This window comes from Oncorhynchus tshawytscha, linkage group LG19 (genome assembly GCF_018296145.1).
Source record: "Oncorhynchus tshawytscha isolate Ot180627B linkage group LG19, Otsh_v2.0, whole genome shotgun sequence".
Lineage (NCBI taxonomy): Eukaryota > Metazoa > Chordata > Actinopteri > Salmoniformes > Salmonidae > Oncorhynchus > Oncorhynchus tshawytscha.
Window position 1 is genome coordinate 2,366,590 of NC_056447.1, and position 16,119 is coordinate 2,382,708.

Sequence of the window (16,119 nt, forward strand, 5' to 3'; positions counted from 1 at the left end):
TACAACAAGATAGTATACTTCAATACAATGAAAAATGCAGTAGCCTAACAGTTTCAGGTGATTAGGTGATCCTATAGGCCTACTGCAGTAATCTCAAGGGGTGGGGGTGGGGCTAAGAGTACTTTTCTGGAGGAAGTGTTTGGAGCTGTTCAAAATATGATATCATCGGGTCCCAGGCGGAATAAAATGAGTTGCTTGACCCTCGAATGTTATACTTATTTTTTTCTAATTTTAGGAACAGCATCAGACCTTTGAGCCAAAGAGAGGCTAAGGGAGGATTGATCCATTTCAAATCCAATAAAATCCTTCTGCAGGTTAACAGGGAGGTAATAGCAACCAGCTGTATATTGGTCAGAGAACGATTGTAATTTGGTACTCCAAAAATAGCAATTTCTGCACTAGGCTGCAACTTTATATCAGATGCTTCAGAAAGGGTTTTAAATATAGTGGACCAATAATCTGCCAGACAGGGAAAAGACCAGAACATGAGGGTCAAGTCCACCAAGTGGCCTTTACACCTGTCACATGTACAATCAATATTTGGGTAGCATTTGGATAATCTGGCCTTGCTGAAATGGATAAGGCTGAGCCAGGCACAAGAGCAACTTCCGTTTACCCTATGTAAGGAACCATTCCAGACATCAATCGGTGATCTTGAAAACCAAGCTCCCTTTCCCACTCAGATCTGATTTTATTGAGTGACGGGTTATCAAGGGACATGATTATCTCAAAAATTATAGAATTTGAAAGGTTGGGCTTTGAGTGCGAATAAACAGGCGGATTTGGAAACACCTAAATAAACTTGAAAGAGTTAGATTAAATTTGATAGCGAGATCTTCGAAATTGGCAAAGGTGCCATCAATTTTATTTTTTATTTCACCTTTATTTAACCAGGTAGGCCAGTTGAGAACAAGTTCTCATTTACAACTGCGACCTGCCCAAGATAAAGCAAAGCAGGGCGGCAAAAACAACAACACAGAGTTACACATAAACAAACGTACAGTCAATAACACAAAAGAAAAGAAAAATAGAAAAATCTATGTAGAAGAGTTAGGGGTTAGGCAAGAAAAAGGCCCTAGAGGCAAAAATAATGATAATTTAGCAGAAGTTAATCAGGGGAGTAAAGTTCTCATCATGGAGGGAAGACAAGGTACTGGTGATATTGATCCCTAAATATTTTTAAGCCAGACTTTGACATACGAAAAGGAATAGTATATAGTGGAATTTGTAATGCTAATTCATTAATAGGAAAACATTCACTATGAGAAAGTAAATTTATAACCTGAAACACACCAAACCTATGCAGTATGTTTACTATCTCACGGACACACGCTTCAGGGTCTAAGATATATAAAAGCAAGTCATCTGCATTCAAGGAAACTTGGTGTTCCAGTCCCCATCTGTAGATACCATGTATTGAGGGTGTGGCTTTTAGCATAATAGAAAGGGGTTCTATCGCCAGGGCAAATAACAGAGGGGACATTGGACATCCATTGCATGTGGCCCTTGATAATGGGAAATACTGTGAATGAAGTTTGCTTGTAAGTACTGATTCCTTGGATGATGAAGTTTGCATCAAAGCCACATTTTCCCAGGACAGAGAATAAATATTCCCATTCTCCGCATCTAAAAAGATAACCCATCCAGGAACGTCCGAAGATGCAGGAGAGTCTATGACATTAAACAGACATCGAACGTTAGAAAGTAGTGGCCGACCCTTAATTAACCCTGTCTGATCCGGTGATAAGATGTTTGTCATAACATTTTAACATCTGCATCTGAAAGTGAGATCGGTCTGTATCAACCACACTCAGATGCATATTTGCAAGGTTTTAACAAAAGTGTGATTGACGCCTCTGTCAGGTTTTGGGGTATAACACCCTGGTCCATGGCGTTTTCAAACATTTCAAGCAGGAGGGGGGCCAGTTTGGCAGACAACGTATTGTAGAATTCGATTGGGTAGCCATGTGGGCCATGGATTTCACACTTTGCATTGCTGTAATTGAATGAATAATCTCCTCTAACTGCAAAGGTTGATCAACTTCCTCTCTCTTCTCTGTACTAATGATACAGTAGGAGTTTCCAAATTGTCAACAAAATCATTCATAATTGAATTGTCTTCACATGATTCTGACGTGTCTGAATAACATTTTTGGATGATATTATTGATTTCAGTAGGACTAACTGTTAAGACACCCGAGGTGTTGTGAATTTTAGGGATCAGCTGTGAAGCAGATTTGCACTTGATTTGATGAGCTAGAAGTCAATCAGCCTTTGCTCCAAATTGGAAAACAAAACCACATGCATGGAGAAGCTGCTTCTCAGCCTTATCTGTGGATAGTAAATTGTACTGAGTTTGAAGACTAAACCTTTATTTTTAAAGTTCTGGTGATGGAGAGGCGGTGTAATTTTGGTCTAAATCCAGAATTGCCTTGATCAGCTGTTGTCTAATTTTTAGTTTATTGAGAAGAGTGGAATAGGAAATCATTTTGCCTCTAATAACAACTTTGTGTTTCCCAAAGTGTAGATGGAGAGATCGATTCTGTTTTATTTGTCTCAATAAAGACATCAATTACATTCGATAGAACGGTGCAGAATGAATTGTTTGAATGTAAAGATGAGTTATATCTCCATGAGGGGCCAATCTGTATAGAGGGAGAAGGGCTTTATCTATCAAAAAGTTGTCTATTCTAGAGTAGGAGTGGTGTACATGTGAAAAGAAAGAGAATTCTTTGTTACTGGGAAAAAGGAATCTCCCTGACTCATAAATGCTGACTAAGCGCTGGAAAGGAGATAATGATCTAGGGTTTGAGCGGTCCAAGACTGGGTGGATCACACAATCGAAGTCCCCTCCAAAAATTAAATAGTGTGTTAAGATTTGGCAGAAAATAAAAATGTTTGTTAACAAAATCAACATCATCCCAATTGGGAGCATAAACATTTATAAGCAAAACAGAGGTATGAAAGAAAGAACCAAATACCATAACGAAACGCGACTGTGGATCAAATCAAATCAAATTTATTTATATAGCCCTTCGTACATCAGCTGATATCTCAAAGTGCTGTACAGAAACCCAGCCTAAAACCCCAAACAGCAAGCAATGCAGGTGTAGAAGCACGGTGGCTAGGAAAAACTCCCTAGAAAGGCCAAAACCTAGGAAGAAACCTAGAGAGGAACCAGGCTATGTGGGGTGGCCAGTCCTCTTCTGGCTGTGCCGGGTGGAGATTATAACAGAACATGGCCAAGATGTTCAAATGTTCATAAATGATCAGCATGTTCGAATAATAAGAAGGCAGAACAGTTGAAACTGGAGCAGCAGCACGGCCAGGTGGACTGGGGACAGCAAGAAGTCATCATGTCAGGTAATCCTGGGGCATGGTCCTAGGGCTCAGGTCCTCTGAGAGAGAGAATTAGAGAACGCACACTTAGATTCACACAGGACACCGAATAGGACAGGAGAAGTACTCCAGATATAACAAACTGACCCTAGCCCCCGACACATAAACTACTGCAGCATAAATACTGGAGGCTGAGACAGGAGGGGTCAGGAGACACTGTGGACCCATCCGAGGACACCCCCGGACAGGGCCAAACAGGAAGGATATAACCCCACCCACTTTGCCAAAGCACAGCCCCCACACCACTAGAGGGATATCTTCAACCACCAACTTACCATCCTGAGACAGGGCCGAGTATAGCCCACAAAGATCTCCGCCATGGCACAACCCAAGGGGGGGCGCCAACCCAGACAGGATGACCACATCAGTGAATCAACCCACTCAGGTGACGCACCCCTTCCAGGGACGGCATGAGAGAGCCCCAGTAAGCCAGTGACTCAGCCCCTGTAATAGGGTTAGAGGCAGAGAATCCCAGTGGAAAGAGTGGAACCGGCCAGGCAGAGACAGCAAGGGTGGTTCGTTGCTCCAGAACCTTTCCGTTCACCTTCCCACTCCTGGGCCAGACTACACTCAATCATATGACCCACTGAAGAGATGAGTCTTCAGTAAAGACTTAAAGGTTGAGACCGAGTTTGCGTCTCTGACATGGGTAGGCAGACCGTTCCATAAAAATGGAGCTCTATAGGAGAAAGCCCTGCCTCCAGCTGTTTGCTTAGAAATTCTAGGGACCTGCGTCTTGTGACCGTAGCGTACGTGTAGGTATGTACGGCAGGACCAAATCAGAGAGATAGGTAGGAGCAAGCCCATGTAATGCTTTGTAGGTTAGCAGTAAAACCTTGAAATCAGCCCTTGCTTTGACAGGAAGCCAGTGTAGAGAGGCTAGCACTGGAGTAATATGATCAAATTTTTTGGTTCTAGTCAGGATTCTAGCAGCCGTATTTAGCACCAACTGAAGTTTATTTAGTGCTTTATATGGGTAGCCGGAAAGTAGAGCATTGCAGTAGTCTAACCTAGAAGTGACAAAAGCATGGATAAATTTTTCTGCATAATTTTTGGACAGAAAGTTTCTGATTTTTGCAATGTTACGTAGATGGAAAAAAGCTGTCCTTGAAATGGTCTTGATATGTTCTTCAAAAGAGAGATGATCAGGGTCCAGAGTAATGCCGAGGTCCTTCACAGTTTTATTTGAGACGACTGTACAACCATTAAGATTAATTGTCAGATTCAACAGAAGATCTCTTTGTTTCTTGGGACCTAGAACAAGCATCTCTGTTTTGTCCGAGTTTAAAAGTAGAAAGTTTGCAGCCATCCACTTCCTTATGTCTGAAACACATGCTTCTAGCAAGGGCAATTTTGGGGCTTCACCATGTTTCATTGAAATGTACAGCTGTGTGTCATCCGCATAGCAGTGAAAGTTAACATTATGTTTTCGAATAACATCCCCAAGAGGTAAAATATATAGTGAAAACAATAGTGGTCCTAAAACGGAACCTTGAGGAACACCGAAATTTACAGTTGATTTGTCAGAGGACAAACCATTCACAGAGACAAACTGATATCTTTCCGACAGATAAGATCTAAACCAGGCCAGAACTTGTCCGTGTAGACCAATTTGGGTTTCCAATCTCTCCAAAAGAATGTGGTGATCGATGGTATCAAAAGCAGCACTAAGTTCTAGGAGCACGAGGACAGATGCAGAGCCTCGGTCCGATGCCATTAAAATGTCATTTACCACCTTCACAAGTGCCGTCTCAGTGCTATGATGGGGTCTAAAACCAGACTGAAGCATTTCGTATACATTGTTTGTCTTCAGGAAGGCAGTAAGTTGCTACGCAACAGCCTTTTCTAACATTTTTTAGAGGAATGGAAGATTCGATATAGGCCGATAGTTTTTTATATTTTCTGGATCAAGGTTTGGCTTTTTCAAGAGAGGCTTTATTACTGCCGCTTTTAGTGAGTTTGGTACACATCCAGTGGATAGAGAGCCGTTTATTATGTTCAACATAGGAGGGCCAAGCACAGGAAGCAGCTCTTTCAGTGGTTTAGTTGGAATAGGGTCCAGTATGCAGCTTGAAGGTTTAGAGGCCATGATTATTTTCATCATTGTGTCAAGAGATATATTACTAAAACACTTGAGTGTCTCTCTTGATCCTAGGTCCTGGGAGAGTTGTGCAGACTCAGGACAACTGAGCTTCGAAGGAATACGCACATTTAAAGAGGAGTCCGTAATTTGCTTTCTAATAATCATAATCTTTTCCTCAAAGAAGTTCATGAATTTATCACTGCTAAAGTGAAAGTCATCCTCTCTTGGGGAATGCTGCTTTTTAGTTAGCTTTGCGACAGTATCAAAAAGGAATTTCGGATTGTTCTTATTTTCCTCAATTAAGTTTGAAAGATAGGACGATCGAGCAGCAGTAAGGGCTCTTCGGTACTGCACGGTACTGTCTTTCCAAGCTAGTCGGAAGACTTCCAGTTTGGTGTGGCGCCATTTCCGTTCCAATTTTCTGGAAGCTTGCTTCAGAGCTCGGGTATTTTCTGTGTACCAGGGAGCTAGTTTCTTATGAGAAATGTTTTTAGTTTTTAGGGGTGCAACTGCATCTAGGGTATTGCACAAGGTTAAATTGAGTTCCTCAGTTAGGTGGTTAACTGATTTTTGTCCTCTGGCGTCCTTGGGTAAACAGAGGGAATCTGGAAGGACATCAAGGAATCTTTGTGTAGTCTGTGAATTTATAGCACGACTTTTGATGTTCCTTGGTTGGGGTCTGAGCAGATTATTTGTTGCAATTGCAAACGTAATAAAATGGTGGTCCGATAGTCCAGGATTATGAGGAAAAACATTAAGATCCACAACATTTATTCCATGGGACAAAACTAGGTCCAGCGTATGACTGTGACAGTGAGTGGGTCCAGAGACATGTTGGACAAAACCCACTGAGTCGATGATGGCTCCGAAAGCCTTTTGGAGTGGGTCTGTGGACTTTTCCATGTGAAATATTAAAGTCACCAAAGATTAGAATATTATCTGCTATGACTACAAGGTCCGATAGGAATTCAGGGAACTCAGTGAGGAACGCTGTATATGGCCCAGGAGGCCTGTAAACAGTAGCTATAAAAAGTGATTGAGTAGGCTGCATAGATTTCATGACTAGAAGCTCAAAAGACGAAAACGTCATTTTTTTTTTTGTAAATTGAAATTTGCTATCGTAAATGTTAGCAACACCTCCACCTTTGCGGGATGCACGGGGGATATGGTCACTAGTGTAGCCAGGAGGTGAGGCCTCATTTAACACAGTAAATTCATCAGGCTTAAGCCATGTTTCAGTCAGGCCAATCACATCAAGATTATGATCAGTGATTAGTTCATTGACTATAATTGCCTTTGAAGTAAGGGATCTAACATTAAGTAGCCCTATTTTGAGATGTGAGGTATCATGATCTCTTTCAATACTGACAGGAATGGAGGTGGTCTTTATCCTAGTGAGATTGCTAAGGCGAACACCGCCATGTTTAGTTTTGCCCAACCAGGTCGAGGCACAGACACGGTCTCAATGGTGATAGCTGAGCTGACTACACTGACTATGCTAGTGGCAGACTCCGCTATGCTGGCAGGCTGGCTAACAGCCTGCTGCCTGGCCTGCACCCTATTTCATTGTGGAGCTAGAGGAGTTAGAGCCCTGTCTATCTTGGTAGATAAGATGAGAGCACCCCTCCAGCTAGGATGGAGTCCGTCACTCCTCAGCAGGTCAGGCTTGGTCCTGTTTGTGGGTGAGTCCCAGAAAGAGGGCCAATTATCTACAAATTCTATCTTTTGGGAGGGGCAGAAAACAGTTTTCAACCAGCAATTGAGTTGAGAGACTCTGCTGTAGAGCTCATCACTCCCCCTAACTGGGAGGGGGCCAGAGACAATTACTCGATGCCGACACATCTTTCTAGCTGATTTACACGCAGAAGCTATGTTGCGCTTGGTGATCTCAGACTGTTTCATCCTAACATCGTTGGTGCCGACGTGGATAACAATATCTCTATACTCTCTACACTCGCCAGTTTTAGCTTTAGCCAGCACCATCTTCAGATTAGCCTTAACGTCGGTAGCCCTGCCCCCCGGTAAACAGTGTATGATCGCTGGATGATTCGTTTTAAGTCTAATACTGCGGGTAATGGAGTCGCCAATGACTAGAGTTTTCAATTTGTCAGAGCAAATGGTGGGAAGCTTCGGCAGACCCCGTAACGAGAGGAGTAGACACCAGAGAAGACTCGGCCTCTGACTCCGACTCGCTGCTTAATGGGGAAAACCGGTTGAAAGTTTCTGTCGGCTGAATGAGCGACACCGGTTGATTATGTCACCAAGATTATGTCACCAGCGGTGAATTGTACTTTCTTATGAATAAGTATTGCTGTTCCTCTTGCCTTAGCATTGAATTTTGAACGGAATATTTGTCCTACCCAAGCTTTACGGAGTCTACCTGCTGCACACAGATGTGTTTATTGTAAGAACGCTACAGTTTTTAAATTGTTAAAATACTAATGCCAATACTATAGCCGGATTAACCGGCCCGTTCAGTGCCTTGACGTTCCAGCTTGTAAACCTAATAGCTGACCACCCAACTCCCACCCCGATATCTGATTGTCAGTAATTAAAAGTTGAGATAACTAAATTACAAATGGAATAGACATGAACATCCTGTACATGACCACCGATCATATCTTATGACAAAAGAAAAAGCATGTACTGAAAAGTTAGGAAAAATACTGTTGTAGAATATGTAGCAATCAAATGATTAATGAAGGCAAACAACTTCCCCCCCACCCCTGTGACATAAAACCATCAAAATAGCACAATAGTTGTGTTAGAGGCACCGTCCGTGCCACGCTCCTGCAGCCGAAACTGCATCCACAGGTAGTAAAATATGTTATTCAGGCGTTGCACGACCACAAAGACTACAGCAGGGAACGCACCCCACAAAACACAAATGCCAAAATATTCCAATGTCAATGAATCTCCATAGAGATGAAAGTTAAAGATATCCAAACACCACTCAATCAAAGGCATTACGGTCAAATGAAAGTAAATGCAAACAAGAAAGTAACCCGAGTCAAACCCTGAGATTGTAGCATTAGCAAATAGTCTTTAGAATGGTAATGTTAAAAGACTAGCTAATGCCAACTTAGTTTAAACAAAAACTTAAACTCACGTTGGATATTTAACGTGTTACTAGTACCAGCTAAGCTAGTCAGCCAGCCAACGTTACTTACATAGATCTTTGTTCAGTCAATTTTAGATAGTTAGGTAGTTGTCCATATGTCAAGCCATATCTCAGCTAAATCCACCACCACATCCAAATAGCCCAGTCAGTGTTTGACAACTTGAGCACTCCGGTTTTTGATGTGCATAGCTAGTAATGCTAGCAAGTCAGCCAAATGTTGCTGTTGTCTGAAATCTCAGCCAAGTATAGATGTAGTACAGATATACCTGGGTGCTCCTGGAGTTAAGCATTCATCTTGTTGCCATGTAAAAATAAATTTACAAAAAAATATGGCGTTAGCTAGCCAATCTGTGTGCATGGTCGAGCTCCTGCGGCTTGTCAAAGACACCATTATCCATCACTTCCACCAGCATGTCAGAGGCAAATTTCACAGGGTTGACTCCAGTCTCAATTCCCTCCATGACACCAACGATCCGGATGTTCTCCCTTCAGGTATAATTCTCCAATGAATCTACCATGGAAGGTAGAACTGTGTTGGTCGTTTTCATATGAGAGACAGCTGCCTATAACTCGGCTAGCTGCCCTGTGTTGTCAGTGAAGAAACCTTCTAGTGTATTGAGGCATCGCCCAAACGTGTTGACTGTTTCTCGAAAGGCATCAATAGAAGTTTGAAGAAGTGCCAGTGAAGTGCTTATGAGAGAAGCCATATCCTCATTTAGGCTACTTATTTGTTTAGCTAGCTCAGCTACAAGCATGGTCCTCCAATTCTGCAGCAGTGCTGGCCACGGCGACCATTCTTGGTGTTCGGGTAGTTGGTTCGGCCTTCGACGATGTGTTAGTCATAGCAGTTCTCCTCGGGTTGGTCTTGCTTATGGTACCATGAAAATTGATTAAAATAATATAACCAACTGATCCATCCGCATAACAACTAACAGCAGCATGTAAAAAAAAAAAAAAAATTAAAGTTTAATTGGGGACCTCTCTCAAACACATCTTCTTATATATCACCTGACCAGAAGTCACCTCCGTCCTTTCCCGAATTTGACGCTAGAACTTCACTCCCATTATTGACGAATCCCGCTACTGTACTCTACTGTGCTTCATTGTACTATGCTATCCAAAGTTGTGAAATGTAGACGTCTACATTTGGTTCTGATTTGGTCTGGTCAACAATCATGGATGTCTATGTTTGGACCAAAAATTAATGTCTGTGGACATTGAACTCAAATTTCAACTACTATTCAACACCCATGGACGTCCGATGTAGGTCAGTGCTCAGGGGGTGCGGATGCTGGTTACAGTAAATGGAAAGAGAGGGGGCTCATGGGTAGGTGTCAGTAAGAGCTTGGAGAGGTAACATTAACTGGAAAGAGAGAGAAGAGAGAGGCAGGGAGAGGGAGGGGTTGATCCTGTTTTCACACACTCGCTTTGACCACCATACGACTGAACGAGAAAAAAAATGTTGTGAGCTGATCATAACAGTATGCCAGTGGAAGGGAGGACAGTAGCAGATGACCCAACTGTGTTTTGTATGACTACTATGATTTCCCAATTTAGCTAAATCAATTACAGTAATTCCATTACAGATTTTTCAGGTATTCTGTTACGAATTTTGTTAACAGAATTACAATTTGTAATCACTTAATAACTCATTAGCAAAAATAAATATCAGTAAAAACACTAACTAATTGGTAGCTCTACCTTTACATGTTGCTTCTATGAACTTTCATTATCTTCCTTCATGAGAAATTAGAAAATATCTTTAAGATATGTGGGTTTTTGGAACTGGAATTACAAAGGCAATGTTTCTTAAATTTACAGAAGGCAAATCATTTTTCCAAAAATTAACTTGCCCGGGGTCTTTATTTCAACATCTTCAATGTTTGTGTTTTGATGCATTTCTAATACTTTTTCTGGTAGATGTTTTCCATCTGTTTTACCAGAAATTAAAGGCATTAGTTTTGCCACATTATTTTAATGGAAAATGGCTCATAAATGTATCTATGCCTTAATTTCCCCAAAACATAGACTCTTAGCTTTCATTTGACACTCGGTTTGATATTCTTCTCTGAGCTTCACATTGTTTGTGCTCATGGGTCCTTTACATGGAAATTACTGTATGTTTTCATACCGCTGAATATAAACATGTATAATTCATAATCGTAAATAATCTGCCACAAAACAAACGTGGTGCTCCCCAAAGGGAGAACTATCTAATGAGTTCAGTAGATAAAATATTCATACCTCGGCAGAATTGTGTCATTTTCCCCCTCCTTACTACACTGTGCCAATAAACTCCTTTGTCCAATATGCCATTAGATATAGTGGCAGACATACAGTGATAAGAGTCATTGATCATTGTCACCAAACTGCCTGTGTATAAATGTGTTTACCTGACTGCGCAGAATGGGAGATGGAAAAGATAAATTGACAGCCCATAATTCCCATTAGCTAATATTATCATTTCAGACAGCACCATCTCAAACAGCCACCCAGGGCTTTTATCTGAAATGTCATGGTGTCTATCCTTCAATTGATTTCACTGAATTTCCCTGTGGGGTAATTGCCTTTCTAAATAGGCATGTGCATGATTTATCACATGGCCCCTCTTTATTTCTCCAGCTTACCTTGGGAAATGCTTATACAAGTTTAGACATGTAGGTTGCATACTCAGCTAAGTGTGGATTGATATACTTTTGTACGCTTGCATTTTATAGATATAACTGACCAAGATGACCAAAGGCTATACCAGCGACAAAGATGATGAAGGAAAGGAGGACTCCAAGCTAGACGGCCTCCTCTTCCTAGGAACCAGATGGCTAATGTCCAATCTCTGGAAAATACACTTTGTGAACATAGAGTAAGGCTTCAATCACACAGGGACATGGCTCACAGACGATACACTTGACTCTCCTAATTCAACCAAACGGCTTTTCCATTTTCCGTATGGATCGAATGTATGTTTCGTCATCAACAATTCCGGGTGTATCGAAGTTGAAAACATCTCGAGCTCCTGTTCACCCAACCTGGAGTTCCTGATCCTAAAATACCTCACTACATGTAAACATCCATTTTTTCAGGACCCTGTCTTTCAAAAGATAATTTGTAAAAATCCAAATAACTTTGCAGATCTTCATTGTAAAGGCTGTTTCCCATGCCTGTTCAATGAACATGTACCTGTGGAACGGTAGGCAATTAAGGTCACAGTTATGAAAACTTAGGACACTAAAGAGGCCTTCCTACAGACTCTTAAAAATACCAAAAGAAAGATGCCCAGGGTCCCTGCTCATCTGCGTTAATTTGCCTTAGGCATGCTGCAAGGAGGAATGAGGACTGCAGATTTGGCCAGGGCAATAAATTGCAATGTCCGTACTGTGAGATGCCTAAGACAGTGTGTGACGACCCTCCCACTCTGTCTGCCGTATTCTCTCTTTGCTCTTGTTTTTCTTATTAGGATGCCGGTGGGCGGAGTTGGGAGGGTCGTCAGCTACATGGGAAACACCTGGGCCCGGTGTGTCCCAGGATAAATAGACCTCTTCCACATTCATGGAAGAGACTCTCTCCATGCAGACACCTTTCTAGATTTTGTTGTGTTTCTTGGTGGCCTTTTGGTTGTTTGCTTTGGCACCTTTCAACACCCTGCATTATCACATTCATGCATGCAAAACACTCACTTACACTACTGATTACTGATTACACACACCATTGTATATTGTACTTAGTTACTTATTTAATAAATATATGTTTTGTTACTCCTTATATCCACGTTGTCTCCCCTTTGTTACGGGCTTTGAGCCAAGTGCTACAGGGAGACAGGACGGACAGCTGATCGTCCTCGCAGTGGCAGACCACGTGTAAAAACGCCTGCACAGAATTGGTACATCCGAACATCACACATGCGGGAAAGGTACAGGATGGCAACAACAACTGCCCGGGTTACACCTGGAACACACAATCCTTCCATAGGCTGAGAGAGGCTGGATTGAGGGCTTGTCGGCATTTTGTAAGGCAGGTCCTCACCAGACATCGTCACCTATGGGCACAAAGCCACCGTCACTGGACCAGACAGGACTGGCAAAAAGTGCTCTTCACTGACGAGTCGCGGTTTTGTCTCACCAGGGGGGATGGTCGGATTTGCATTTTTCGTCAAAGTAATGAGCGTTACACCGAGGCCTGTACTCTGGAGTGGGATTGATTTGGAGATGGAGGGGCCGTCATAGTCTGGGGCGTTGTGTCACAGCATCATCGGACTGAGTTTGTTGTCATTGCAGGCAATCTCAATCTGTGCGTTACAGGGAAGACATCCTCCTCCCTCATGTGGTACCCTTCCTGCAGACTCATCCTGACATGATGACAATGCCACCATGCATACTGCTCGTTCTGTGCGTGATTTCCAGGAATATCATTCTTCTGCCATGGCCAGTTAAGAGCCCGGATCTCAATCACATTGAGCACGTCTGGGACCTGTTGGATTGGAGGGTGAGGGCTAGGGTCATTCCCCCCAGAAATGTCCGGGAACTTGCAGGTGCCTTGGTGGAAGAGTAGGGTAACATCTCACAGCAAGAACTGGCAAATCTGGTACAGTCCATGAGGAGGAGATGCACTGCAGGACTTAATGCAGCTGGTGGCCACACCAGATACTGACTGTTACTTTTGATTTTGACTACCCCTTTGGTCAGGGTCATATGTCTGTGGAACTTGTTCAACTTATGTCTCAGGTGTTGAATCTTATGTTCATACAAATATTTACACGTTAAGTTTGCTGAAAATTAACACAGTTGACAGTGGGTCGTTTCGTTTTTGCTGTGTTTATATGCCGAGGGAATTCACAGGTGTTATTATGAGAGCTGTGTACAGTCGTGGCCAAAAGTTGAGAATGACACAAATATGCATTTTCACAAAGTCTGCTGCCTCAGTTTGTATGATGGCAATTTGCATATACTCTAGAAGGTTATGAAGAGTGAGCAGATGAATTGCAATTCATTGCAAAGTCCCTCTTTGCCATGCAAATGAACTGAATCCCCCCCAATACATTTCCACTGCATTTCAGCCCTGCCACAAAAGGACCAGCTGACATCATGTCAGTGATTCTCTCATTAACACAGGTGTGAGTGTTGACGAGGACAAGGCTGGAGATCACTATGTCATGCTGATTGAGTTCGAATAACAGACTGGAAGCTTCAAAAGGAGGGTGGTGCTTGGAATCCTTGTTCTTCCTCTGTCAGCCATGGTTAACTGCAAGGAAACACGTGCCGTCATCATTGCTTTGCACAAAAAAGGCTTCACAGGCAAGGATATTGCTGCCAGTAAGACATCAACCATTTATCGGATCATCATGAACTTCAAGGAGAGCGGTTCAATTGTTGTGAAGAAGGCTTCAGGGCGCCCAAGAAAGTCCAGCAAGCGCCAGGACCGTCACCTAAAGTTGATTCAGATGCGGGATCAGGGCACCACCAGTACAGAGCTTGTTCAGGAATGGCAGCAAGCAGGTGTGAGTGCATCTGCACGCACAGTGAGGCGAAGACTTTTGGAGGATTGCCTGGTGTCAAGAAGGGCAGCAAAGAAGCCACTTCTCTCCAGGAAAAACATCAGGGACAGACTGATATTCTGCAAAAGGTACAGGGATTGGACTGCTGAGGACTGGGTAAAGACATTTTCTCTGATGAATCCCCTTTCCGATTGTTTGGGGCATCCGGAAAAAAGCTTGTCCAGTGAAGACAAAGTGAGCACTACCATCAGTCCTGTATAATGCCAACAGTAAAGCATCCTGAGACCATTCATGTGTGCGGTTGCTTCTCAGCCAAGGGAGTGGGCTCACTCACAATTTTGCTTAAGAACACAGCCATGAATAAAGAATGCTACCAACACATCCTCTGAGAGCAACTTTTCCCAACCATCCAGGAACAGTTTGGTGACGAACAATGCCTTTTCCAGCATGATGGAGCACCTTGCAATAAGGCAAAAGTGATAACTAAGTGGCTCGGTGAACAAAACATAGATTTTTTGGGGGGTCAATGGCCAGGAAACTCCCCAGGCTTTAATCCCATTGTGAACTTGTGGTCAATCCTCAAGATGCGGGTGTACAAACAAAACCCCACAAATTCTGACAAACTCCAGGTATTTATTATGCAAGAATGGGCTGCCATCAGTCAGGATGTGGCCCAAAAGTTAATTGACAGCATGCCAGTGCGGATTGCAGAGGTCTTGGAAAAAGAAGGGTCAACACTATCAATATTTACTCTTTGCATCAACCTCATGTAATTGTCAATAAAAGCCTTTGACACTCATGAAATGCTTGTAATTATACTTCAGTAGTCCATAGTAACATCTGACAAAAATATCTAAAGACACTGAAGCAGCAAACTTTGTGGAAATTAATATTTGTGTCATTCTCAAAACTTTTGGCCACGACTGTACATACCACCACAGTTCGTTGAGTGCCACCACAAGAAGGCAGCACTCAACAAACTGTACAAGATCGTTAGCCAGGAAGAATCCTCTCAGACATAAGCAGTCTTTATTGTCGCTGATGACATAATAGAGCATGTTTAAAAAACATTTTTCCAAAATATCACCAACATGGAATAACATATACAAGATAGTGCTGATAGACATTGTCGCTCTGTTTCTGGCTCCAAAGCAACTTTACAGTAATTTTTTACATTTTTCTGTTATTTCTTACATTATAAGCCCAGAAAGTTGTTTGCATTAATGCATACTGCCAGAAATAACTTTAGAATATCAGAGCAACTGTGGCAACAACAGTGGCAACTCACCAGCATTTCGACCAGAAATACAACTTTCCTGAATTGTGTCCTTTGTTTCTAATCCCCAAAGTGATTGAATTTTATCCCAGAGGTTGCTCAAAGATGCCGCCAGTGGAGAAGAGGTATTCGGAGTGGACTTTTAGCACAACTCAGGAGGCGTGTACACCCTCTACCGCTTCCGAGTACAGTACCAGTCGAAAGTTTGGACACCAACTCATTCAAGGTTTTTATTTTATTCTACATTGTAGAATATTGGTGAGGACATCAAAACTGGATCTGTTCCACATAACACATTCGGAATCATGTAGTGACCAAAAACAGTTTTGACAAATCAAAATATATTTTATATTTGATAATCTTCCAACTAGCCACCATTTGCATTTGTCAAGAATCAAGGTAAGACCCAGATGCTGCCACTGTTTAATATTCCAATAGGGGCAGGCAAAAGATAGGTGAAGGCAGGCAGGGGTCAGTAAACCAGAGGTGGGGCAAAGGTACAGGTCTGCAGGCAGGCAGACTTAAATCTCTTTTACCAAATGTATATCAGCATGTTAAATGAGCAACCAGAGGAAAATAATCTCTGGACCACCTATACTCTACACACACAGAGACAGATACAAAGCTCTCCCTCATCCTCCATTTGGTAAATCTGACCATAATTCTATCCTCTTGATTCCTGTTTACAAGCAAAAATGTAAGCAGGACAATAAAAAAAAGTGGTCAGATGAAGCAGGTTCTAAGCTACAGGA